The sequence below is a fragment of the Salmo trutta genome, chromosome 7 (assembly GCF_901001165.1).
Source record: "Salmo trutta chromosome 7, fSalTru1.1, whole genome shotgun sequence".
NCBI classification, from domain to species: domain Eukaryota; kingdom Metazoa; phylum Chordata; class Actinopteri; order Salmoniformes; family Salmonidae; genus Salmo; species Salmo trutta.
This window is the reverse complement of record NC_042963.1, coordinates 38,689,828-38,715,490: the sequence shown is the minus strand read 5'-3', so window position 1 is coordinate 38,715,490 and position 25,663 is coordinate 38,689,828. Positions and strand designations below refer to the sequence as shown.

General features: G+C 44.1%; 1 protein-coding gene across 2 annotated transcripts in view; it reads right to left on the bottom strand.

The window, feature by feature from the left end:
• LOC115197363 (ras association domain-containing protein 8) overlaps nucleotides 1-18,573 on the bottom strand; it is a 29,413-nt gene extending 10,840 nt beyond the window's left edge. For both annotated transcript variants that reach the window (XM_029758788.1, XM_029758789.1), the window contains exon 1: nucleotides 18,214-18,573. The gene's annotated coding sequence lies outside the window, so the exon portion shown is untranslated. The remainder of the gene's footprint in view (nucleotides 1-18,213) is intronic.
• Nucleotides 18,574-25,663: the final 7,090 nt, after the last annotated feature.

The following is a 25,663-nucleotide window of genomic DNA, read 5'->3' as shown; positions in this document are numbered from 1 at the left end:
GGGTTCGGAACACTAAACAGCATTGCGAGAGCTAAATAGAACTAGGGGCTTTGAAATAATAATTGATCATTTTAGGACCAGGCAAATGAGGGCTGCAAACAAACCCTCTGTATGTATGTATGTGTGTGTGTGTGTGTGTGTGTGTGTGTGTGTGTGTGTGTCACCTTTATCTCTGGCCTGGCTGATGATCTCTCTATTCCTGGCGTGTTTACATCTGGTTAGAAAGTGCTTTTGTTCTTCATCCAGATTGCCCAACCTCTTACATCTAGGCGTTCCGCCAGCGGAACCCCTAGCCAACAGCCAATGGGATCTCATGGCGCGAAATACAAAAACCTCAAAAATGCAATAATTTCAATTTTTCAAACATACGACTATTTTACACCATTTTAAAGATAAGACTCTCGTTAATCTAACCACATTGTCCGATTTCAAAAAGGCTTTACAGCGAAAGCAAAACATTAGATTATGTTAGGAGAGTACATAGACAAAAATAATCACACAGCCATTTCAAAGCAAGCATATATGTCACAAAATCCCAAAACACAGCTAAATGAAGAACTAACCTTTGATGATCTTCATCAGATGACATTCCTAGGACAATATGTTATACAATACATGCATGTTTTGTTCAATCAAGTTCATATTTATATCCAAAAACAGCTTTTTACATTGGCATGTGATGTTCAGAACATGCATTCCCACCCAAAACTTCCGGTGAATTTACTAATTTACTCATCATAAACGTTGACAAAATACATAACAATTATTTTAAGAATTATAGATACAGAACTCCTTTATGCAATCGCTATGTCAGATTTTAAAATAGCTTTTCGGCGAAAGCACATTTTGCAATATTCTGAGTACATAGCTCAGCCATCACGGCTAGCTATTTTGACACCCACCAAGTTCGGGGCACACTAAACTCAGAATTACTATTAGAAAAATTGTATTACTGTCACGTCCTGACCAGTATAAGGGTTAATTATTATTGTAGTTTGGTCAGGACGTGGCAGAGGGTTCCGGAGGACAGTAGGCCGGAGCCTGAACCACCACCTGCATAGGTGGGTTGGGGAGGGGGGGTGTAGCACAAGTGCCGTCGGTGACGGCAGCCACCCTCCCTTCCCTCCCTTTAGTTTAGGGGGATATTCTGTTGTTGTTTTGGGTTTTGTTTATTTAGGAGGTGCGTCCGGGGTCTGCACCTTTAGGGGGGGGTACAGTCACGTCCTGACCAGTATAAGGGTTAATTGGTATGGTACTTTGGTCAGGACGTGGCAGAGGGTATTTGTTTTATGTGGTTCGGGGTGGTGTTTTAGGTAGTAGGGCATTTGATTTATGTATTCCGGGGTTTTTTGGGCACTGTGTCACATTCATGTATTTCTATGTTTTGTCTAGTGAATCTGTTTCTATGTTAGTTAATTGGGGTTGGGACTCAATTGAAGGCAGGTGTTGTCTCTTTGCCTTTGATTGAGAGTCCTATATATTAGGGTGTGTTTGGGTTTGTATTTTGTGGGAGATTGTTTCTTGTCTAGCGTGTGTGAGCCTGAGAAGACTGTTCGTTGATCGTGAGTTCGTTTTGTTATTTTGGTGTTCATTTTGAGTTTAATAAAAGTTCAAGATGAGCAACCACATACCTGCTGCATTTTGGTCCTCCTTTCCCAACGACAATCGTGACAGAATCTCCCACCACAAATGGACCAAGCAGCAGAGGAAGGAACAACAGGTGGACTGGAAGGAGTAGAGGGAATTTGAGTTGGACAAACGGGAGAAATGGACATGGGAGCAGGTTATGGCCGGAGAGGGCCCATGGAAAAAATGGAGCAAAGACCGGGAACGCTACCGAGGAACACGACTGGCGATTAAACCCGAGAGGCAGCCCCAATAATTTTTTTGTGGGGGGCATATGGGTAGTTTGGCGGGGCAAGTTTGGAGCCCCAGGCCAAATCCCCGTACTTTTTCTGGGAAGCCAGTTAATGGACAGGTCTCGTGCTTTGGGGTAATGGGTATTGTGGCAAGGCCAAGTATGTTTAGGCCGGTACGCGCTATACCAGCGCCCCGCATTTACCAGGGGGTAGTGGGCATCCAGCCAGAAAAGGCGATGCCAGGTTTGAGCTCGAGACCGCCAGTAAGCCTCCATGGTCCAATATATCCTGTTCCCGCTCCAAGCACTAGCCTAGAGGTGTGTGTTCCCAGTCTGGCACGTCCAGTACCAGCACCACGCACCAGGCTTCAAGTGCGTCAGCCCAGTCCGACTCGTCCTGTTCCCGCTCCCCGCACTAGCCTGGAGGTGCGGGTTCCCAGGCTGATAACCCCAGTAACAGCACTGCGCACCAGGCTTCCAGTGCGTCGGCTCAGTCAGGAGTCGCCAGAGCTGCCCGTCAGTCAGGAGTCGCCAGAGCTGCCCATCAGTTTGGAGTCATCAGAGCTGCCCGTCAGTCAAGTCGCCAGAGCTGCCCGTCAGTCAAGAGTCGCCAGAGCTGCCCGTCAGTCAAGAGTCGCCAGAGCTGCCCGTCAGTCAGGAGTCGCCAGAGCTGCCCGTCAGTCAGGAGTCGCCAGACCTGCCCGTCAGTCAGGAGTCGCCAGAGCGGCCCGACTGCCCGGAGTCGCCAGAGCGGCCCGACTGCCCGGAGATGCCAGAGCGGCCCGACTGCCCGGAGATGCCAGAGCGGCCCGACTGCCCGGAGATGCCAGAGCGGCCCGACTGCCCGGAGATGCCAGAGCAGCCCGACTGCCCGGAGATGCCAGAGCGGCCCGACTGCCCGGAGATGCCAGAGCGGCCCGTATGCCAGGATCTGCCAGAGTGGCCCGTATGCCAGGATCTGCCAGAGTGGCCCGTCTGCCCAGAGTCTGCCGATGACCAGAAACCAAGGGAGTCTAGCAGCAACCCTGAACTGAGTAAGCCTGACAATTCAGAACTTCAAGTGATTAACTGTTTAATTAATGAGTCTGCCTACAGGGTGGAGAGGAAGAGGTCTGCCCATGATCCGGTACAGGGGGAGTCTGCCTACGGCCCGAGGCTGATCGGGTCGGTCGGCATTCCGGAGGACAGTAGGCCGGAGCCTGAACCACCACCTGCATAGGTGGGTTGGGGAGGGGGGGTGTAGCACAAGTGCCGTCGGTGACGGCAGCCACCCTCCCTTCCCTCCCTTTAGTTTAGGGGGATATTCTGTTGTTGTTTTGGGTTTTGTTTATTTAGGAGGTGCGTCCGGGGTCTGCACCTTTAGGGGGGGGGGGGTACAGTCACGTCCTGACCAGTATAAGGGTTAATTGGTATTGTACTTTGGTCAGGACGTGGCAGAGGGTATTTGTTTTATGTGGTTCGGGGTGGTGTTTTAGGTAGTAGGGCATTTGATTTATGTATTCCGGGGTTTTTTGGGCACTGTGTCACATTCATGTATTTCTATGTTTTGTCTAGTGAATCTGTTTCTATGTTAGTTAATTGGGGTTGGGACTCAATTGAAGGCAGGTGTTGTCTCTTTGCCTTTGATTGAGAGTCCTATATATTAGGGTGTGTTTGGGTTTGTATTTTGTGGGAGATTGTTTCTTGTCTAGCGTGTGTGAGCCTGAGAAGACTGTTCGTTGATCGTGAGTTCGTTTTGTTATTTTGGTGTTCATTTTGAGTTTAATAAAAGTTCAAGATGAGCAACCACATACCTGCTGCATTTGGGTCCTCCTTTCCCAACGACAACCGTGACAATTACCTTTGCTGATCTTCGTCAGAATGCACTCCCAGGACTGCTACTTCCACAAGAAATTTTGTTTTTGTTCCAAATAATCCATAGTTATGTCCAAATACCTCCGTTTTGTTCGTGCGTTCAGGTCACAATCCAAAGGGTAACGCGCGAGCGCATTTCGAGACAAAAAAAAATAAATCCATTACCGTACTTAGAAGCATGTCAAACGCTGTTTAAAATCCATTTTTATGGTATTTTTCTCGTAAAATAGCGATAATATTCCAACCGGACAATAGTGTATTCATTCAAAGAGGAAAAGAAAAAACAGCATGCTCACGTGAACGCGCATATCCAATCTCTTTGTCACCAGGCAGACCACTGACAAACTGAGCTACTATACTCTGCCCAGAGACAGAAGACGCCTCAATCCGCTTTCTGAAGGCTTTAGAGAGCCAATGGAAGCCTTAAAAAGTGCTACGTAACCCCACAGATACTGTAGTTTTGATAGAGAATCAAAAGAAGAACTACAAATTCTCAGACAGGCCACTTCTTGCTTGGAATTTTCTCAGGTTTTTGCCTGCCATATGAGTTCTGTTATACTCACAGACACCATTCAAACAGTTTTAGAAACTTCAGTGTTTTCTATCCAAATCTACTAATAATATGCATATTCTCGTTTCTGGGCAAGAGTATTAACCAGTTTAAATCGGGGATGTTTTTTCATCCGGCCGTGAAAATACTGCCCCCTATCCCAGACAGGTTAAATGGCAGCAGACTGCAAATAGAGGGATGGAAGGAAACAGGCTGCGAGTCACACACAAATAGGACCCTGGGAGATTTTTCTGCACTGACCCATTACTCTGTCACCATGTTGTTTAACCTTTTTTCCAGGGGAGTGTGAAGAGTGAAAAGGACAGAGGGGCCTGAATGGACACTGGAATACAGTGTGTGTGTGTGTGTGTGTGTGTGTGTGTGTGTGTGTGTGTGTGTGTGTGTGTGTGTGTGCACGCACATATGTGTGTGCGTGCGTGTCAGGGGTTAACATGAAACTGACAACACTCCACTATTGAAATGGGTCAAGGTTATTAGCCAGAACCAGTTTGGTTTTATAATAGTACAATCCCCCCAGGATAACAGCCAGTGGTTATGTCTACACAGTGAGGGTACTAATGCGCCTTAATACCATGTTGTAACACACGTTGGCAGGTATTACAATATGACATATTATCCATATAAGCTTAGCATTCAGTAAACACAAACAGAAAATACACATCAAATAAAATAAAATTATATTTGTCACATGTGCCGAACACAACAGGTGTAGACCTATCCGTGAAATGCTTACTTACAATGCAGTTCAAGAAATAGAGTTAATAAAACATTTTTTACTTTAGTTTATTTTGTAAATATTTTATCAAAAAGTAACACAAGAAAATGACATAACAATAACGAGGCTATATACAGGGAGTACCGGAACCGAGTCAATGTGCGGGGGTACAGGTTAGTCGAGGTCATTTGTAAAGTGACTATTCATAGATACTCAAAAGTGAGTAGCAGCAGTGTAAAAACAAAGGGGGGGGGGGGGGGGGGGCGAGGGGTCAATGTAAATAGTCCAGGTGGCCATTTATTAATTGTTCAGCAGTCTTATGGCTTGGGGATAGAAGCTGTTAAGGAGCCTTTTGGTCCTAGACTTGGTGCTCTGGTACCACTTGCCATACGGTAGCAGAGAGAACAGCCTATGACTTGGTTGGCTGGAGTCTTTGACAATTTTTTGGCCCTTCCTCTGACACGCTTAGCATATAGGTCCTGGATGTCAAGAAGCTTGGCCCCAGTGATGTACTGGGCTGTACGTACTACCCTCTATAGTGCCTTACGGTCAGACGCCGAGTAGTTGCCATACCAGGCGGTGATGCAACCGGTCAGGATGCTCTCGATGGTGCAGCTGTAGAACTTTTTGAGGTTCTGGGGACCCATGCCAAATCTTTTCAGTCTCCTGAGGGGGGAAAGGTGTTGTCATGCCCTCTTGACAACTGTCTTGGGTGTGTTTGGACCATGGTCATTTGTTGGTGATGTGGACAACAAGAAACTTGAAACTCTCGACCCGCTCCACTTCTGCCCCATCTATGTTAATGGGGACCTGTTCGGCCCTCCTTTTCCTATAGTCCATGATCAGCTCTTTGTCTTGCTCACATTGAGGGAGAGGTTGTACTCCTGGCATCACACTGCCAGGTCTTTGACCTCCTCCTCATAGGCTGTCTCATCATTGTCAGTGATCAGGCCTACCACTGTTGTGTCGTCAGCAAACTTAATGATGGTGTTGGGAGTCGTGCTTGGCCATGCAGTCGTGCGTGAACAGGGAGTGCAGGAGGTGACTAAGCACGCACTCCTGAGGTGCCCCAGTGTTGAGGATCAGCGTGGCAGATGTGTTGTTGCCTACCCTTACCACCTGGGGGTGTCCCGTCAGGAAGTCCAGGATCCAGTTGCAGAGGAATGTGTTTAGTCCAAGGGTCCTTAGCTGAGTGATGAGCTTTGTGGGTACTATGGTGTTGAACGCTGAGCTGTAGTCAATGAACAGCATTCTTACGTAGGTGTTCCTTTTGTCCAGGTGGGAAAGGGCATTGTGTGGAGTGCGATTGAGATTGCGTCATCTGTGGATCTGTTGGGATGGTATGTGAATTGGAGTGGGTTTAGGATTTCCGGCATGATGGTGTTGATGTGAGCCAAAACCAGCCTTTCAAAGCTCTTCATGGCTACAGACGTGAGTGCTACGGGGCGGTAATCATTTAGGCAGGTTACCTTCACTATCTTGGGCACAGGGACTACGGTGGTCTGTTTAAAACATGTAGGTATTACAGACTAGATCAGGGAGAGGTTGAAAATGTCAGTGAAGACACTTGCCAGTTGGTCCGCGAAAGCTTTGAGTACACGTCCTGGTAATCCAGTCGTCCAGAAGAGCTAATGTTCTCATGCATGCTTCAGTGTTGCTTGCCTCAAAGCGAGCATAAAAGCCATTTAGCTCATCCGTTAGGCTTGCGTCACTGGGCAGCTCGCGGCTGGGTTTGCCTTTGTAGTCCATAATAGTTTTCAAGCCCTGCCACATCCGATGAGCGTTAGAGTCGGTGTAGTAGGATTCAATCTTACTCCTGTATTGACGCTTTGCCAGGAAGTCCATTACAGTATGTATATAACTGACAATGATACAGGACAACATAGTGGTTGGTGCCAGGCCAGTGGCACACAGGGCACAGGTTCATCTCTCTGCCAACTCTGCCCCTTTCCCTGCCAGCCTGCAGAGATGCCCATGGCCTGATCCTGTAGAGCTGATCACAACCCTGAGCCAAGAAGCATTCCGTGAGACGCACGGCTTACACTACATACCAACACATTCCATTTCAGCTCCAAGAACAGCAAAAAAAATAGATGCTTTATTGCTGTAACGTAAAACCCAAAACATCCCAAGTCCCAGATGACCCAAGATGCATTTGTCTCAATGTGGCACAGCTTCAGAGATCAGGCTGGTGGTCTCTGGGCTGGCTTCCTGTCTGCCCAGTGAGGTGTGTGAGTGCAGGGTACTGTGGGCAGTGTGTCGGCTGAGACCCAGGTTGCTGCTATGGCTGTTCCCGCTGTTGTCAGCCCAAAGGTCCGGGGCTGCAGGAGTACAGATAGTTGGCACCAGGGCCAGGACTTCCACTGACTGATGCAAGTCACCATATGTTCCTTTGGGTCCTCACACATACAGGGGGATGGGCCACGCACTGCTATCACTTTACCAGGCCAGGAGCTGGCCCAGGTTCCCAACCTCTAGAACAGGTCATTGCCACAGAGATAGTATCCTGCAGAGTGATCATGTACATCTCTGAGCTATGGGAAATATGGCTGTGCTGGGGTGAGGTTTTGTGTGGTGAGGTTTTGTGACCGTAGGTAGGAAGGATAAGGGCAACCCTTAAATCATTGTCTCATAGCGCAAATACTCTGTCTGCACTGATTCCCTGTAAGTTGAGGGACAAGCAGCATGGAGGAGTGACAGCACTTGACGTAAGACATGTCAAACCCTTACATGTCATGGATGAAATTATCATATTATTTCCTTAATTTAGGCCTACAACTATGATGTATTCCTGCTGAACTGTACTGCAGTAGACTGGTATGAATATGATGCATTTACATGAAGAACAAATGGCCGTTTGAGGAGAAACAAAATGGATATTCTTCATGGGGCTAACACAAAGAATCAGGCACAACTTGATTCTGGAAATTGGGAGAAGCCCCTTGGGGAACCACTGAGCTGTTTTGAGGACAAAGGTCCTCTAGCAGAAAAACAGTCTTGTTCCACTTTCCATGATAGATGTCAATGGCGCCAGAGGAGATGGCTGCCGTTTTACGGGCTCCAAACCAATTGTGCTATTTTGTGTGTTTTTTCCTACATTTTGTGTAACTTATTTTGTACATAATGTTTCTGCCACTGTCTCTTATGACCGAAAATAGCTTCTGGATATCAGAACAGCAATTACTCACCTCGAACTGGGCGAAGATTATTTCTTTAACGAGTCGGATGTGAAGGATTTACTGCTGACACCGGACCAGGCCCAAATTCCCATTATTCGCATGAAGAAGAGACTGCCAATACAGGGGACGCAGATCTGGATGCCTTGTTAGAATTTACCATCTGTCCTATTGGCAAATGTGCAATCATTGGAGAATAAACTGGATGAGCTCCGTTCAAGACTATCCTACCAACGGGACATTAAATATCTTATGTTTCACAGAGTCGTGGCAGAACGACGACATGGATAATGTACAGTTGGCTGGTTTTTCCGTGCATCGGCAAGACAGAACAGCTGCCTCCGGTAAGACAAGGAGTGGCGGTCTGTGTCTATTTGACAATAACAGCTAGTGTGCGAAATATAATATTAAGGAAGTCTCAAGGTTTGCTCGCTTGAGGTAAAGTATCTAATGATAAGCTGTAGACCACACTATTTAACAAGAGAGTTTTCATCTATATTTTTCGTAGCTGTCTATTTACCACCACAAACCTATGCTGGCACTAAGACCACACTCAACGAGCTGTATAAGGCCTTAAGCAAACAAGAAAATACTCATCCAGAGGCGCCACTCCTAGTGGCCGGGGTCTTTAATGCAGGGACAGTTAAATCCGATTTACCTCATTTCTACCAGCATGTGTAACCAGAGGGGGAAAAAACTCTAGACCACCTTTACACACACAGAGACGTATACAAAGCTTCCTCTGTAACGACTTTCGTTGGAATGAGAAGGGGACCAAAGCGCAGCGTGGTAAGTGTTCATGATTTATTAATTTAATCAATGAAACAACCGAACAAAGTAACAAAAACGAAAAGCCAACAGTTCTGTCAGGTAACAGAAAATACTAAACAGAAAATAACTACCCACAAAACACAGGTGGGAAAAGGCTGCCTATGTATGATTCCCAATCAGAGACAACGATAGACAGCTGCCTCTGATTGGGAACGAGCACGCCGTTCCTTCTTTTTCTTCTTGAATGAATATGCTATTGTCCGGTTGGAATATTATCGCAATTTTAGGTAAAAAATACCATAAAGATTGATTTTAAACAGCGTTTGACATGCTTCTAAGTACGGTAATGGAACATTTTGACTTTTTGTCTCTCGTTCCGCGCTCGTGCGTTATGCCTTTGGATAAGTGATCTGTACGCACAAACAAAATGGAGGTATTTGTACATAAATATGGATTATTTCGAACAAAAACAACATTTCTTGTGGAAGTAGCAGTCCTGGGAGTGCATTCTGATGAAGATCAGCAAAGGTAAGAGAATATTTCTAATACTAATTCTGAGTTTAGGTTGCCCCGAACTTGGCGGGTGTCTGAATAGCTCACCATGATGGATGAGCTATGTACTCAGATTATTGAAAAATGTGCTTTCTCCGTAAAGCTATTTTAAAATCTGACACAGCGGTTGCATCCAGGGGTAGTCTATCTATAATTCTTAAAAATAATTGTTATATATTTTGTCAACGTTTATGATGAGTATTTTTGTAAATTGATGTGCACATTCACCGGACGTTTTGGTGGGAATACATTTTCTGAACATCACGCGCCAATGTAAAATGCTGTTTTAGGATATAAATATGAACTTTATCAAACAAAACATACATGTATTGTGTAACATAATGTCCTAGGAGTGTCATCTGATGAAGATTGTCAAAGGTTAGTGCTTCATTTAGCTGTGTTTTGGGTTTTATTGACACATGTCCTTGCTTGGAAAATGGCTGTGTGATTATTTTTGTCTATGTACTCTCCTAACATAATCTAATGTTTTGCTTTCACTGTAAAGCCTTTTTCAAATCGGACAATGTGGTTAGATTAACGAGAAGTTTATCTTTAAAATGGTGTAAAATAGTTGTATGTTTGAGAAAGTTGAATGATTATGACATTTTGTTGTTTTTGAATGTTCCGCCCTGATATTTCACTGGCTTTAACAGCTTCTAACCCCAAGCCATAAGAATGCTGAACAACTAATCAAATGGCTACCTAGACTATTTGCATAGACCCCCCTCCCCTTTTTTTACACTGCTGCTACTCGCCGTCTATTATCTTTTGCATAGTCACTTTACCCCTACCTACATATTAGAGGTCGACCGATTATGATTTTTCAACGCCGATTCCGATTATTGGCGGACCAAAAAAAGCCGACTGATTAATCGGCCGATTTTTTACTTTTTATTTGTAATAATGACAATTACAACAATACTGAATGAACACTTATTTTAACTTAATATAATACATCAATAAAATCAATTTTGCCTCAAATAAATAATGAAACATGTTCAATTTGGTTTAAATAATGCAAAAACAAAGTGTTGGAGAAGAAAGTAAAAGAGCAATATGTGCCATGTAAGAAAGCTAACGTTTAAGTTCCTTGCTCAGAACATGAGATCATATGAAAGCTGGTGGTTCCTTTTAACATGAGTCGTCAATATTCCCAGGTAAGAAGTTTTAGGTTCTAGTTATTTTAGGAATTATAGGACTATTTCTCTCTATACGATTTGTATTTCATATACCTTTGACTATTGGATGTTCTTACAGGCACTTTAGTATTGCCAGTGTAACAGTATAGCTTCCGTCCCTCTCCTCGCTCCTACCTGGGCTCGAACCAGGAACACATCGACAACAGCCACCCTCGAAGCAGCGTTACCCATGCAGAGCAAGGGGAACAACTACTCCAAGTCTCAGAGCGAGTGACGTTTGAAACGCTATTAGCGCGCACCCGCTAACTAGCTAGCCATTTCACATCGGTTACACCAGCCTAATCTCGGGAGTTGATAGGCTTGAAGTCATAAACAGCGCAATGCTTGAAGCATTGCGAAGAGCTGCTGGCAAAACGCACGAAAGTGCTGTTTGAATGAATGCTTACGAGCCTGCTGGTGTCTACCACCGCTCAGTCAGACTGCTTTATCAAATTTCAAATCATAGACTTAATTATAATATAATAAACACACAGAAATACGAGCCTTAGGTCATTAATATGGTCGAATCCGGGAACTATCATCTCGAAAACAAAACGTTTATTCTTTAAGTGAAATACGGAACCGTTCCGTATTTTATCTAACGGGTGGCATCCCTAAGTCTAAATATTCCTGTTATATTGCTCAACCTTCAATGTTATGTCATAATTACGTAGAATTCTGGCAAATTAGTTAGCCACGAGCCACGCCGGCCCAAAATGTTTCATATACCCTGACTCTGCGTGCAATGAACGCAAGAGAAGTGACACAATTTCACCTGGTTAATATTGCCTGCTAACCTGGATTTCTTTTAGCTAAATATGCAGGTTTGAAAATATATACTTCTGTGTACTGATTTTAAGAAAAGCATTGATGTTTATGGTTAGGTACAGTCGTGCAACGATTGTGCTTTTTTCGCAAATGCGCTTTTGTTAAATCATCCCCCGTTTGGCAAAGTTGGCTGTCTTTGTTAGGAAGAAATAGTCTTCACACAGTTCGCAACGAGCCAGGCGGCCCAAACCGCTGCATATACCCTGACTCTGTTGCAAGAGGTGACACATTTTCCCTAGTTAAAAGAAATTCATGTTAGCAGGCAATATTAACTAAATATGCAGGTTTAAATATATATACTTGTGTATTGATTTTAAGAAAGACATTGATGTTTATGGTTAGGTACACGTTGGAGCAACGACAGTCCTTTTTCGCGAATGCGCACCGCATCGATTATATGCAACGCAGGACAGGCTAGATAAACTAGTAATATCATCAACCATGTGTAGTTAACTAGTGATTATGATTGATTGATTGATTGTTTTTTATAAGATAAGTTTAATGCTAGCTAGCAACTTACCTTGGCTTCTTACTGCATTCGCGTAACAGGCAGGCTCCTCGTGGAGTGCAATGTTAAGGTGGTTAGAGCGTTGGACTAGTTAACCGTAAGGTTGCAAGATTGAATCCCCGTGCTGACAAGGTGAAAATCTGTCGTCCTGCCCCTGAACAAGGCAGTTAACCCACCGTTCCTAGGCCGTCATTGAAAATAATAATGTGTTCTTAACTGACTTGCCAAGTTAAATAAAGATGTAAAAAAAAAAACGGTGTCCAAAAATACCGATTACGATTGTTATGAAAACTTGAAATCGGCCCTAATTAATCGGCCATTCCGATTAATCGGTCGACCTCTACTACATATACATATTACCTCAACTAACCTGTACCCCCGCACATTGACTCGGTACCGGTACACACTGTATATAGCCTCGTTATTGTCATTTTATTTAGTAAACTCTTTCTTAACTCTTATTTTTCTTAAAACTGTATTGCTGGTTAAGGGCTTGTAAGTAAGCATTTCACAGTAAGGTCTTGTTGTATTCTGCGCATGTGACAAATAACATTTATTTTTATGTTCCCCTTGGACTTTACAGGCCATTGTTCACTATGGGGGAACCAATATAATCACTTATTGGTAGTGATGCACCGATATTACATTTTTGGCCGATAGCTGGTATTTTCCTTGCAAAAAAACCCAGATACCGATAATAAACATTTTTGCGGCTTTTAAAGCATTCTAGTAGTTACCTTTTTATTTATTTGTATTTTATTTCACCTTTATTTAACCAGGTAGGCTAGTTGAGAACAAGTTCTCATTTACAACTGCGACCTAGCCAAGATAAAGCAAAGCAGTGCGACACAAACAACAACACAGAGTTACACATGGAATAAACAAACACACAGTCAATAATACAATAGAAAAAGTCTATATACACTGTATGCAAATGAGGTAGGATAAGGGAGGTAAGGCAATAAATAGGCCATGGTGGCGAAATAATTACAATTTAGCAATTAAACACTGCAGTGATGGATGTGCAGAAGATGAGTGTGCAAGTACAGATACTGGGGTGCAAAGGAGCAAAATAAATAAAATAAATAAAAGTATGGGGATGAGGTAGTTGGATGGGCTATTTACAGATGGGCTATGTACAGGTGCAGTGATCTGTGAGCTGCTCTGACAGCTGGTGCTTAAAGCTAGTGAGGGAGATATGTGTCTCCAGCTTCAGTGATATTTGCAGTTCGTTCCAGTCATTGGCAGGAGAGAACAGGAAGGAAAGGCACCCGAAGGAGGAATTGGCTATGGGGGTGACCAGTGAAATATACCTACTGGAGCGCGTGCTACGGGTGGGTGCTGCTATGGTGACCAGTGAGCTGAGATAAGGCAGGGCTTTAACTAGCAAAGACTTATAGATGACCTGGAGCCAGTGGGTTTGGTGACGAATATGAAGCAAGGGCCAGCCAACGAGATCATACAGGTCGCAGTGGTGGGTAATATATGGGGCTTTGGTGACAAAACGGATGGCACTGTGATAGACTGCATCCAATTTGCTGAGTAAAGTGTTGGAGGCTATTTTGTAGATGACAGTCAAGGATCGGTAGGATAGTCAGTTTTACGAGGGTATGTTTGGCAGCATGAGTGAAGGATGCTTTGTTGCAAAATAGGAAGCCGATTCTAGATTTAATTTTGGATTGGAGATGCTTAATGTGAGTCTGGAAGGAGAGTTTACAGTCTAACCAGACACCTAGGTATTTGTAGTTATCCACATATTCTAAGTCAGAACCGTCCAGAGTAGTGATGCTGGACGGGCGGGCGGGCGGGCAGGTGTGGGCAGCGATCGGTTGATGAGCATGCATTTAGTTTTACTTGCATTTAAGAGCAGTTGGAGGCCACGGAAGGAGAGTTGTATGGCATTGAAGCTTGTCTGGAGGTTAGTTAACACAGTGTCCAAAGAAGGGCTAGAAGTATATAGAATGGTGTCGTCTGCGTAGAGGTGGATCAGAGAATCTCCAGCAGCAAGAGCGACATCATTGATGTATACAGAGAAAAGAATCAGCTAAATAGTTAACACACACACGGACGCAGTGGTCTAAGGCAATGCATCTCAGTGCAAGAGGCGTCACTACAGTCCCTGGTTCGAATCCAGGCTGTATCACATCCGGCCGTGATTGGGAGTCCCATAGGGCGGCACAAAATTGGCCCAGCGTCGTCCGGGCCGTCATTGTAAATAAGAATTTGTTCTTAACTGACTTGCCTAGTTAAATAAAGGATACACACACACACACACACACACACACACACACACACACGGACCAAAAAGCTATTTTGTTGGCATTTACGTATGTCCCCATTACCAGTAAAACATACTCAAAAACTATTTATTTCACTTACTTGCTGTGCTGTTTCGTTGTTAATTTGTTCAGTCGTTTCATTCTCAACCAGGATTTCTATGGAACGCCATTTGGGTCTTTGCGTGTCAAATAACATTATTTGACGTGTCAAATAAGCTTGTTGACCAATCAGGACCTGAATATGACTGCACGTCACATAATATGTTAACGCATTCATACATTTTTTATGTAGTTATTACACATTGATTACACTATCACTCGTGTTTCATATGTCACAACGATTCATGAATAAGTATGCTATGATGCTGGTAAAGTTATCTCGCACACCTACAGTGCTGGTCATCAAAAAAGCTAGATGGCTCATGGATGCAAACAATGTTCTTCCCCAAAAACATAGCAAAATGACATGAACTATATAGCTAGGTGTCATCTAAAATAACCCTCATTTATAAGACAGTTCTTATTTGATTAATGGTGGTCGGACCCATCTATGTGAAGCTAGCCACAATAAGGATTAGCCACAATAGTGGACTTTGTGGTTAGCCTTCAAAATAAAAGAGTGGTATAATTCTACTATTTGTATTTATTTGCATCACTGTCAATGGCATACTTTTATTTTGAATGCAAAACGCAAATTCCACTATTGTGCCTAATCCTTATTGTGGCTAGCTTCACAACACATAACCCAGTCAGGTCGAGCCTCACTAGCCAGATTAAGCTAGCTGGCTGCTTATAACGTTAGCTTTGGGCAACAGAGTTAAGTAGCTGGCGAGCTATTTATTTTCATGAACTAAAGTTCAATTTCAATAGACGAACAACAAGTGGCAACCTAGCTAATACTTACTCACAAGGATTCCTAAATCATTGCTAAGAATAATGAAAATGACTGCAGTTTCTACTGGTCATTGTTTTCAGGCTGGTTGTATTGGTGCTAGCTAAGTACCAAGCTAAAGCTAGCTACTCCAGAAGTTGCGGTCAAACAAATTATGCGTTATTACCAACGCGTATTGTAAACACATCGTTCGTGGCCGGTATTTGCTTGTTTGCTGACTTTTTTTGTACAGCTTTGACAGTGCTACTGTATCTTTCTTGACACGCAAAGACCCAAATGGCGTTCCATAGTATGTATGTCATGAAGCTAATAGTAGTGACGCTATTACTGTGTAACTCCGGTAGGACAACATCTAAAAAATAGCGCACTTTGTAGTGTGTACCGGTGCTCGACCAGTCGGCGAAAGCCAACATCACCCACGACAGAGAACGGTTGATTGTCAAGGGCAATGAATTTCATTATCTTGGCTTAAATGGATTTCACCTTTGAGTTGTCTCACTGAAATTGTCTTACTCTTTCAAATGACTGCTCGACTTGTTGACTGCTCGATCCACATAGCAGACATTGTGGGCTAGGTTAGGAATGCTGTGTTGCAAGTGTAGCGCAACATTTTACGTGGCGTCATTACGTCATGGACCTACGTTATATAGGTATGCACGGTAGCTTTGACATCAGTTTTTAACATCGGCGTTAAACTAGACATTGGCTGATACCGATGTTGGCATTTTTAGCTAATATCGTCCGATTCCGATATGTTCACCGATATATCGTGCATCCCTACTTATTGGCAAAGGGGAGAGGTTGAAGGCCATTGAAGGTATGAGAACAGAGATACACCAGAGTTAGCGATATATAAAAACAAAAGAAACATTTACTTCAACCCTATCCTGATTACAAAAAGTAAAAGGGAGCTCATCCCCCCCACAATCCATAATGAGTTATTTTTTACAGAGTGTTGTGCGATAGGGGGTTCTGGTGCTTACAAACTATTTCCATTATTGAACTTTAATTCAAATTGAATTTCCTGTTGCACGGCTACGTTGTAATTACTAGAAATGTATACACTCTAGTGTAATTGGTACCAGACTAGGCCTCTTGTGAAATGGATCCCCGTATCCCAGCCATAGCAAGAGACAGATTCTGTTTTATTGTGGTGGTGGTGGGGACTCTTTTGTGTGTGTGTGTGTGTGTGCGTGTGTGCGTGTGTGTGTGCGTGTTTTGGAGTAGGCTGAGAAACTATGCGTTTAAATCTCCCCAGTTAGCCATCAAGTGCTGCCCTGGCCTTACTCTCATGTCTCATACACACAACAGATCTGGGTAGTTGGTCGTACTAGGGCCTTAGGCCTATATACCACAATGCAAAACAGCCTGGTATGCAAGACCGAGGAAGTTGTACATAGAGGAGCTTTGGGGTGGGGGCTATTGGGAGGAGTTTCTGACCACAAACATCAGCACAATAAATATGCAGAGTTAATATCATGTGTGCAGTTATCTTTTCTATAGGAAGGAATTCCACTACATATCCATGCCTGTGCCAGGCACCCCCCCCCCCCCCCCCCCCCCCCGGCAAATGTTGTTGTTTGTGTCACACTGCTTTGCTTTATCTTGGCCAGGTCGCAGTTGTAAATGAGAACTTGTTCTCAACTAGCCTACCTGGTTAAATAAAGGTGAAATAAATAGAAAATACATGAGAACTGTGGAGCCAGGACGTCACAGGGCACCAGCAGAGCACTGGCAGGCTATCTCCCTCCAGAGATGGGCCTTGATCCTGCAGCGTGGAGACTGATAACATCCAGAGTGTGCATTCCTGGCTGGTGAGAATGCAATGGGCCATGACGTGGAGATAAGGTTGGTTCTGTGCACAGCCCTCTGATCTCAGGGCTGTGTTTAACATGAATACACAATAGATTCTACTCACAGCTAAAGGACTATATCAGTTATATAGTCTACAGAGTGCCAGGCTTTTTTTGTAGGTGATTTTGTGGGCTGACTATATTTATATTGGGAGAAAGGAATTAGAAGAACTGTATTACAATCTATGATTTAAAAACTAAGCTAAATAGGCTAAATCTTTGGGTAAATCTTATTATTGAATTACATAAAACAAGCATTATTGCTTTTTATAAACAGGAGCCCCACTCCCATTTCCACATAAATACCAAAACAAGAAAGAGGAATGAATGTCAGCAAGGAGTCTTGTGGTTGGTTCTCTAAAGTCTACTCCCTCCTCCACACTGCCAGCAGCAGCATCCTCTCAGGTCAGACCAGGTCTAAAATGGCATTAGGTTGACTACAATGATGAGACCTACCACCTTAATAAAGTTAGTTACAAATAAATAACAGATTAAAGTTGCTATTCAGAGCGAAAATACATATTCTGCTTGTGTGTGGGGGGGTCTCTGTATGTATGTTATACTAGAATTAAAGTGAAACAGTTCACATTGGATTGTAAAGTGGAAAATATTTGTATTTGTGCAAGTTTGAAATGACTATAAAATAAATATGTCTTGACAGTTCAGATAATAAGTTGAGTTAAGGTAATTACAAGGTAATTGGCCGAAGATTGTCCAGAAAAGGTCCTGTAGTTATAGAAGGCCACCTGAAATATGCTGGAAGGGCCAAAAACAAAGGCTGTCTCGAGCTCACCCTTCCAGCCAAACACTTGTTCAGAATTCAGCCCCCCCATCCCCTTAATCCAAAAATCGCCAAGGAGAGTGAGTTTGAGACGTCCATCCCTCACCAGGGATTAAAACCAGCCCCAGTCACGCCATTGCCACGGTTATAGCCCCAGCTCCTGTAAAGCTTTCCATTAGGAACTTCTGGAGCTACGCACTCCTCTCAACTCTCCCTCCCTAACATCAGGCTGGCTGGATGTTATATTAGACTCCAGAGTGGCCCTCGCCTCGCCTCCCCTCCCCTGCCCCGTGTTATTACACCTGGGATAATGTTGTGAAGGGGTAGTTACTTTAGAAACACAGTATAACGGTAATACTTTAACATTAGCGGGGAAACTACAAACGTAATCTCTTACCTTCGTGTTGTAGGTGCCGATACACCAACAGAAGTCCCCCTCTGTCTTCTCTATCGGGTCTGAAGTTTAGGAAAAATAGATTCTGTAGAGGAATGGAATCTGCAAATGTGACTCGGCGCAAGCCTACAAATCACTTGTACGAACTGCGACAACGTGACACGGTCCACAGCAAAGAGAAAACTGCATCATGAGAAAATTAGGAGCGTTGTGATATCCTTGGCTGAAAGTTTAACGATGCACTGTCCCTGCTATAGCCATTGCAGGTTGATCAATATGCTGCGGAAAATTGCCTCTCCCCATTTCATTACTTTTGCTTGTAAATACATTGCATCGGAACTGTGAGACCGCAAGGCATTATGGACCGTTTTAAAGCTGCAATACACTTAGAAGAGGGGTACTCACCTAGAGGAATGGGGTTCCTGAAAGTGGTGGTAGACTTCTTGAGTAGGAGCCATATGGTGACTATCCGGTATAAGAAAAAGTTATCTGGTATGAACTATTTATTTTCTGTATTTTGAAACACCTATTATCAGAACGAGACACTCTATACAGTGTGTGGCAGTGCTCTTGTCAATGCATTGTTATTTCATGGCAGAATATAGCCTACACACACAGAGTAACAACATAATATCTATTAAAAACATTATTCAGGCTATAAGAGGTAAAAGCACATTTGAAAAAGCTTGTTCGTTCTTCATTGTGTATTTAGATGTTTGATTATTTATATTCATTTATTTACAGTGCCTTTGGAAAGTATTCAGACCCCTTGACTTTTTCCACATTTTGTTATGCTACAGCGTTATTGTAAAATGTATTACATTGTTTTTATTCCTCATCAATTTACAAACAATACCCCATAATGACAAAGTAAAAACATTTTATTAGACATTTTTGCTAAAATAAAAATAAAGTAATGAAATATCACATTTACAGTTGAAGTCTGAAGTTTACATTCACTTAGGTTGGAGTCATTAAAACTTGTTTTATAACCACTCCACAAATTTCTTGTTAACAAACTATAGTTTTGGCAAGTCGGTTAGGACATCTACTTTGTGCATGACACAAGTCATTTTTCCAACAATTGTTTACAGACAGATTATTTCACTTATAACTCACTGTATCACAATTCCAGTGGGTCAGAAGTTTACATACACTAAGTTGACTGTGCCTTTAAACAGCTTGGAAAATTCCAGAAAATGATGGCATTGCTTTAGATGCTTCTGATAGGCTAATTGACATAATTTGAGTCAATTGGAGGTGTACCTATGGATGTATTTCAAGGCCTACCTTCAAACTCAGTGCCTCTTTGCTTGACACCATGGGAAAATCTAAAGAAATCATCCAAGACCTCAGAAACAAATTTATAGACGTCTGGTTCATCCTTGGGAGCAATTTCCAGATGCCTGAAGGTACCACGTTCATCTGTACAAACAATAGTACGCTAGTATAAACACCATGGGACCACGCAGCTGTCATAACGCTCAGGTAGGAGACGCGTTCTGTCTCCTAGAGATGAACATACTTTGGTGCAAAAAGTGCAAATCAATCCCAGAACAACTGTAAAGGACCTTGTGAAGATGCTGGAAGGAACAGGTACAAAAGCATCTATATCCACAGTAAAACGAGTCCTATGTCGACATAACCTGAAAGGCCGCTCAGCAAGGAAGAAGCCACTGCTCTAAAACCGGCATAAAAAAGCCAGACTATCGTTTGCAACTGCACATGGGAACAAAGATCATACTTTTTGGAGAAATGTCCTCTGGTCTGATGAAACAAAAATAGAACTGTTTGGCCATAATGACCATCGTTATGTTTGGAGGAAAAAGGAGGAGGCTTGCAAGCCGAAGAACACAATCCCAATCGTGAAGCACGCGGGTGGCAGCATCATGTTGTAGGGGTGCTTTGCTGCAGGAGGGACTGGTGCACTTCACAAAATAGATGGCATCATGAAGCAGGAAAATTATGTGTATATATTGAAGCAACATCTCAAGATCAGTCAGGAAGTTAAAGCTTGGTCGCAAATGGGTCTTCCAAATGGACAATGACCCCAAGCATACTTCCAAAGTTGTGGCAAAATGGCTTAAGGACAACAAAGTCAAGGTATTGGAGTGGCCATCACAAAGCCCTGACCTCAATCCTATAGAAAATTTGTGGGCATAACTGAAAAAGTGTGTGCGAGCATGGAGGCCTACAAACCTGACTCAGTTACACCAGCTCTGTCAGGAGGAATGGGCCAAAATCCACACAACTTATTGTTGGAAGCTTGTGGAAGGCTATCCGAAATGTTTGACCCAAGTTAAACAATTTAAAGGAAATGCCCCCAAATACTAATTGAGTGTATGTAAACTTCTGACCCACAGGGAATGTGATAAATGAAATAAAAGCTGATATAAATAATTCTCTATACTATTATTCTGACATTTCACATTCTTAAAATAAAGTGGTGATCCTAACTGACCTAAGACAGGGAATTTCTACTCAGATTAAATGCCAGGAATTGTGAAAAACTGAGTTTAAATGTATTTGGCTAAGGTGTTGGTAAACTTTCGACTTAAACTGTGCATAAGTGTTCAGACCCTTTACTCAGTACTTTGTTGAAACACCTTTGGCAGTGATTACAGCCCTGATTCTTCTTGGGTATGACGCTACAAGCTTGGCACATCTGTATTTGGGGAGTTTCTCCCAATCTTCTCAGCGTCCCTGCACAGCTATTTTCAGATCTTTCCAGAGATGTTCAATCGGGTTCAAATCCGGGCTCTGGCTGGGCCACTCAAAGACATTCAGAGACTTGTCCCGAAGCCACTCTTACATTGTCTTGGCTGTGTGCTTTGGGTCGTTGTCCTGTTGGAAGGTGAACCTTCGCCCCAGTCTGAGGTCCTGAGTGCTGTGGAGAAGGTTTTCATCAAGGATCTCTCTGTACTTTGCTCCGTTCATCTTTCCTTCGATCCTGAATAGTCTCCAAGTCCCTGCCGCTGAAAAACATCCACACAGCATGATGTTGCCACCACCATGCTTCACAGTAGAGATGGTGCCAGGTTTCCTTCAGACAGGATGCTTGGCATTCAGGCCAATACAGTATTTCAGTTTTTTATTTTTAATACATTTGCAAAAAATTCTAACAACCTCTTTCTGCTTTATCATTATGGGGTATTGTGTGTATTAAGGCCAATACGGTATTTCAGTTTTTTTATTTTATTACATATGCAAAAATTTCAAATAACCTGTTTTTGCTTTGTCGTTATGGGGTATTGTGTGCAGATTGCTGAGGATTTAAAAAAAATGTTTTAGAATAAGGCTGGAACGTAACAAAATGTGGAAAAAGTCAAGGGGTCTGAATACTACCGAAGGCACTGTATATGATATTTAATATAAGTCTATGATTCATGTAGTCTGGGGACATTAATATTCAAAGTCTGCAGCTGATTCTGATCATCTTTATAAACTCTATCAGTAAACAAGTATCTTAATAGTTCCACAGTTATCTGCTTAGCTTTGCACATCATTTTGACAGGACAGAAAACTATTGAAAGTCTGCCATGGAGGCATTGATTTAATACTGCATATGATTGAGTCAGTCAAGATTGCACATTACATGTTCTAATTACCACAAACACAGTTACTGTACCAGAGAACTTCCTCTGATGTAGTCTGCCTATAGACTTTTAACTGGAATATACCTGGGTGACTGGTAGTGTACAGTAATCTTGTCACGGTCGTTGTAAAGATGGGACCAAGGTGCAGCGGGAATGTGAATACTCATCTTCTTTATTAATAAGATGAAAAACCAAAACAAACTCTTAAACAAAACAACGATGAGAAAACAGTCCTGTGAGACATACAGCTACACATGGAACAACTACCCACAAAAACCCATGAAAAAACACCCCTACTAAATAGGACCTTCAATTAGAGGCAATGAAAAACTGCTGCCTCCAATTGAAGGTCAAACCAATAAACTAAGTATAGAAATAGATAAACTAGACACAGACATATAAATAGACTAACATAGAACATTGCCCAACAAACCCCGAAACACATTAAACAAACACCCCCTGCCACGTCCTGACCAAACTACAATAACAAATAACCTCTTTACTGGTCAGGACGTGACAGTACCCCCCCCCCAAAGGTGCAGACCCCGGATGCACCTCAAACAAAAAAAACATAAAAATAAACACAAAAATAAACCCCAAAACAAAAATAATCCCAAACTAAAGGGAGGGAAGGGAGGGTGGCCACCGTCACCGACGGTTCTTGTGCTACACCCCCCCCCCCCCCATCCTCCTACTATGGAGGTGGCTCAGGCTCTGGCCTTAGTCCCCAACCTAACCTGTCCACCCCAGCTGAAGGCTCAGGGCTAAGGCGCGTCGCTGGAGACCTCGGGCTGATGCGCGTCGCTGGAGGGCGACTCTGGCTGCGCCGGTTCCGGACTGGAGGGCGACTCTGGCTGCGCCGGTTCCGGACTGGAGGGCGACTCTGGCTGCGCCGGTTCCGGACTGGAGGGCGACTCTGGCTGCGCCGGTTCCGGACTGGAGGGCGACTCTGGCTGCGCCGGTTCTGGACTGGAGGGCGACTCTGCAGGCTCCGGACTGTGGGCCATCTCTGCAGGCTCCGGACTGTGGGCCGTCTCCGGAAGCGCTGGACGGGGAACTGTCTCCGGAAGCTCTGGACGGGGAACTGTCTCCGGAAGCTCTGGACGGGGAACTGTCTCCGGATGCTCTGGACGGGGAACTGTCTCCGGATGCTCTGGACGGGGAACTGTCTCCGGATGCTCTGGACAGGGAACTGTCTCCGGATGCTCTGGACGGGGAACTGTCTCCGGATGCTCTAGACGGGGAACTGTCTCCGGATGCTCTGGACGGGGAACTGTCTCCGGATGCTCTGGACGGGGAACTGTCTCCGGATGCTCTGGACGGGGAACTGTCTCCGGATGCTCTGGACGGGGAACTGTCTCCGGATGCTCTAGACGGGGAACTGTCTCCGGATGCTCTGGACGGGGAACTGTCTCCAGAAGCTCTGGACGGGGAACTGCCTCCGGAAGCTCTGGACTGGACAGGCGCACTACAGGCCTAGTGCGTGGGGCTGGCTTTGGAGGCGCCAGACTGGTAACACGCACCTCAAGGCCAGTGCGAGGAGCAGGAGCAGGACGAACTGGACTGGGCTGACGCACTGAAGGTCTAGTGCGTGGGGCTGGTACTTGACGTACCAGACTGGAGACACGCACCTCAAGGCTAGTGCAATGAGCAGGACGTACTGGACTGGGCTGACACACTGGAGGCCTGGTGCGTGGTGCTGGCTTTGGAGGTGCCAGACTAGAGACACGCACCTCAGTGCTAGTGCGAGGAGCAGGAACTGGATACACCGGGCCATGAACAAGCACTGGAGATCTGGAGTGCACAGCCTGCACAACCCGTCCTGGCTGGGTGGTAACAGTAGCCCTGCACGGGCGGAGTGCTGGCACAGGGCGAACTGGGCTGTGCAGAGGCCTGATGGCTGCCGTGCGTAGAGCAGGCGTAGGGTAGCCTGGGCCTAGGAGATGTACTGGTGGCCAGATCTGCTGTGCAGGCATACTCCTACCTGGCTGGATGCCCACTCTAGCACGGCACTTGCGGGGGGCTGGTATCGCTCGCACCGGACTGTGCGTGCGCATGGGCGAGATCGTGCGCACTTCCGCATAGACCGGCGCTCTTCTGATCCGCTGCTCCCCATAATAAGCACGGGGAGTTGGCTTAGGTCTACCGCCTGACCTAGCCAATCTTCCCGTGTGCCCCCCCAAAAAAATGATTGGGGCTGCCTCTCCACCTCCACCTGCTTCTCAGGCAGGCTGTTGCAATATTCCAGTAGCTGTTCCCACGGCCAGTCTTTCCTTGCCTCTAGTACCTCCAGCGACCAGGATGCCATCACCTCCCGAGCACGCTGCTTGCTCCACTCCTGGTGCTGCTCCCTTCTTTCCCTGGCCCAGGATCCGCTGCTTGGTCTGTTCGTGGTGGGTAGTTCTGTCACGGTCGTCGTAAAGATGGGACCAAGGCGCAGCGGGAATGTGAATACTCATCTTCTTTATTAAGATGAAAAACCAAAACAAACACTTAAACAAAACAATGACGAGAAAACAGTCCTGTGAGACATACAGCTACACATGGAACAACTACCCACAAAAACCCATGAAAAAACATCCCTAATAAATAGGACCTTCAATTAGAGGCAAAGAGAAACAGCTGCCTCCAATTGAAGGTCAAACCAATAAACTAAGCATAGAAATAGATAAACTAGACACAGACATAGAAATTGACTAACATAGAGCATTGCCCAACAAACCCCGAAACACATTAAACAAACACCCCCTGCCACGTCCTGACCAAACTACAATAACAAATAACCTCTTTACTGGTCAGGACGTGACAAATCTTATCTTCACAGATATGATATGTAATTGAGCTAATGGACAGGCTTGAATCAAGGTGAGATACAGGGTTGGGTAGGGACCTTTGGTCTATACTATGGGATCAGTGAAATTAATTTAGCAAAACATGTTTCTATTGGATTGGTGCATGCCACATCCTCAGGATTCCAACAAAGCGTGTCTCACTTTTGTGTCTTCTAGGTGTTATTGAGTGGACAATTAATTTGAGAGAAAATGTCAAATTTACAGATAGTGGTACTTACAGCATGTAAAATAAAGAGGACAAGAACACATAAATCTAGATTACTCCTACACAATGTGTAGGCAAATGACACTATATCTGTTTTTGTAACTACAACATAAAAATACATAGATTTAAGAGCAACTTATTGTTACAGTCCTTCCACAAACTGTTTTCAATATCAATCTACAGCAAAAAGCTATAAATATGCACAAAGTATAATATATGCCACACACAAGACTGAATGAAAACAGCTGATGGGGTACCAGCAATGGCATTGTCTGCGAGGTCATAAATGTACAACTACTGACCCCTTGTGGCTCCATCTAGACACAGTCTGAATGCCTCAGTCCATCCATTTGATATGTTATTTCATTTTTTCCAGTGTTTGAGAAAGTGCTGAAACTCAACACGTATTACTCTACAAATTAAATATTAAGTGTGAGCAAGCTACGTACTGCAGGCTTCGTACTGTCTCCATTATTGTTTAATAGCTATGTAATTAGTATCAACATCTTTAATCTTTGTTAGGTAGGCCTTTAAGCAGTGTTTCAGATCAATTTCGTTTTTTGCCAGAGAACTGGTTCATTGAAAGAATGATATGAAGGTAAAATAGTGCCTTAAGTGTACAAGCATGTCAAACAGAGATAGGCAACTTTGATGGGGGTGGGGGCCACAAAAAAACAGAACTCATCATGAGGGGCCACAGTGGCTCGTGGGTCTACAACTTGGAGACAAATGTTTGCAGTTTTTAATATGATAATTGATGATCAATGGGCCCCACCCGGTCTGTAATTCGACCATGCTTA